The sequence below is a fragment of the Topomyia yanbarensis genome, unplaced genomic scaffold, assembly GCF_030247195.1.
Source record: "Topomyia yanbarensis strain Yona2022 unplaced genomic scaffold, ASM3024719v1 HiC_scaffold_209, whole genome shotgun sequence".
Lineage (NCBI taxonomy): Eukaryota > Metazoa > Arthropoda > Insecta > Diptera > Culicidae > Topomyia > Topomyia yanbarensis.
Window position 1 is genome coordinate 14261 of NW_026683392.1, and position 2852 is coordinate 17112.

Below are 2852 nucleotides of genomic sequence, written 5' to 3' on the forward strand. Positions count from 1 at the left end.
CGCCAAGGAAAGCTAGGGTTTCAGGTGTGCACGCCGAAACCAAGCATTACCCAAGCAGATATGTGGTCTGGGTTACCTAAAATTACGAAGCTGAGGCAAAAAGAATTCTACGAATTCGTGAAAAGCAAGGGCAACGTGCACGGACAGACCAAGGATCTAGTGGTTAGCACCAAATCCACCGTAGCAGCAGCCGAATGCGAACAGATGGTGTTACTTGAGAGAGCTGAAAACGTTTAAATTCAAAATTTATATTATTTTTTCACTTTTCCATATTGTAACCGTAATTGATCAACTAGATATGTTCTACATGCTTGTAAGTGCGTGCAAAATATAAGATTTTGTTAATAGCTAATAATGTATATAAATTAAAAATAATATAAACACATTTTATGTTATGAACCGTCGTACATGAATGGTCACCCAAACAACGCGTCCAACTATATCCTGTTTCTATGTAGTATTAATTTTATTCTACGAATAATAGAGTATCGGAATAGCCGAAGTTTGGCTGCACAAAAGTGCACCTAAAAACATAAATCTTTGATGAAAATAGAGTAAATTTATATGAAAAATAGTTTTAGAAGCCAAAATATTGATTTTAGATTATTAGTTTCTTCAACAAAAAGTTGTATTTTAGTGTTACCTGCAAGTTTGTAGAACATATTAAATTAATCAATTAAGGTTTATTGCATGAAAATATCGAAAAACTGATTTTTTGATCATATTTTCAAAAAACAACAATTTTGCCTCAAATATGAGGTCTGATGTCTGTGGTATCTTAGAAGAAGTTATTCAAAACATAATATTCTACAACTTTGTCGAAGACATCAACCCTCTAAAACAATTTTTTTTTAAAGTTTTTTTGCTCGGGTACTTTACTTTAGTCCAACAACAAAATATTCTATTTAAAAAGTTGCAGAATAATATTGTAAACATGTCCTACGAAGAAATGTTGGCTCTAAAATGACATCTAAGGCCTCAAATAGGTTTTGTCCCACCTTTTTTAGATTGGTCCCACTGTGCGGCGTCGCTTCCGCTAAGGTTTTATCCAAGACTTTAGTATAAATCATCCTCACTCAAACGGATTGCCAACCGACACATTAACATCGTTACCAATGAGATGCTAGCTATGGCATAATGGCGGTAGAACACGGATGTGAATAAAGATTTCATCGAAACCTATCCATGGACCAACAGCCACGCCATTCCACTACCCTAGTAAGGATGTGTGGGTGACACTTTCCCGAAACGACGAGTGATCTAGTGGCTGCACCCCTTCCTAATAAAAATTTGGAAGGTCTCCAAGTACGTTCGAAGCCCGGCACCTTAGGAAGTAGGCTCTGTTGAAGACTCCTGACTAGCGCGGATCCGGCTCTGAACGTGGTGCCCCATGTATGGACCGCGTCAACCCTCACATGTGACCTCACTGCTTGTTACGGGCGTATATAGCGGATTGGAATTGGGACCCACAAAGCATGAAAGAAGACAAAAACAACAAAAATTTTAAAAAATCTAAGTGTAGTGAACCCGTTCGCCAAAGGTGGGCTAGCGAGGTCGCCGAGCCAGCAAAACGATCATGTGCAGCAGCAACAGCAGCAGCAGCGAGAGCAGCCAGGGGAGGCCAATCCGAGCACGAGTGGTGACAAACCAATTGGACGCCAAGGAAAGCTAGGGTTTCAGGTGTGCACGCCGAAACCAAGCATTACCCAAGCAGATATGTGGTCTGGGTTACCTAAAATTACGAAGCTGAGGCAAAAAGAATTCTACGAATTCGTGAAAAGCAAGGGCAACGTGCACGGACAGACCAAGGATCTAGTGGTTAGCACCAAATCCACCGTAGCAGCAGCCGAATGCGAACAGATGGTGTTACTTGAGAGAGCTGAAAACGCCGCAAAGACCACGGAGATAGCGAAAACAGAAGCCTATGAGACGCCGAAGCGTGACCGGTATTCCCGTTCTGTAAAAAGTGTAAGGAAAATTCCAGAAGAGGAGAAGGAACCGAAGAACCCCAAGAAGATCGGTGAAAGACAGCGAAACAGCTTTTAATTGCAGAGTAAATTGCGAACCATAGAAACCTAGAAGAGTAGGAAAAAAAACCAGAATGAAAAGGATGAAAAGAAGTAAGATGCCAGGAGAGGTATAGGAGAGACGCTTTAGTCGTCAAAGCAAACGACGGCGTGACGTATGCTGCGATCCTCAAATGGGTTAGAGAGGATCCCAAGCTGAAGGAGCTGGGGGAGAACGTAATAAGAATCGGGCGCCCTCAGAAAGGCGAGATGCTGTTCGAGCTGAGGAAAGATCCAATGATCAAGGGAACTGGTGGCAGAAGCCATGCGAGAGAAAGCGAATGTGAGAGCTTTAGTTCAGGAAGCATTGGTTGAGTGCAGGAAGCTGGACGAGATCACAACGGAAGATGAAGTGAGGAGCGCGCTAATAGAACAATGTAAGCTGGAGAAAGAGCCGATGTCAATCAGGTTGAGGAAGACGTACAGTGGCACACAGATAGCAGACGCTCATCGCCAACCGCAGCCAATAAGCTTATGGCGACCGATAAGATCAAAATCGGATGGTCGGTTATGATTGATTTCATAGTGCCACTAAACAAACGGAGAAGTGTTTCAGGTGCCTGGGTTTCGGCCATCAGGCAAGAAAAATGTAGAGGCCCAGACAGATCTGATCTGTGCAGAAAATGTAGACGATGGAGATAACCAAGGTTGATCTCAATCATTGTGACATTGAACAGCAACAACAGAAACTAAGTGCGACGTTGCAATTATTGCAGAGCGGTATCGTGTTCCTCCCGATGACGGTTACTGGGTTGTGGATGGCGACAATCCAAGTGATGGGCAGTT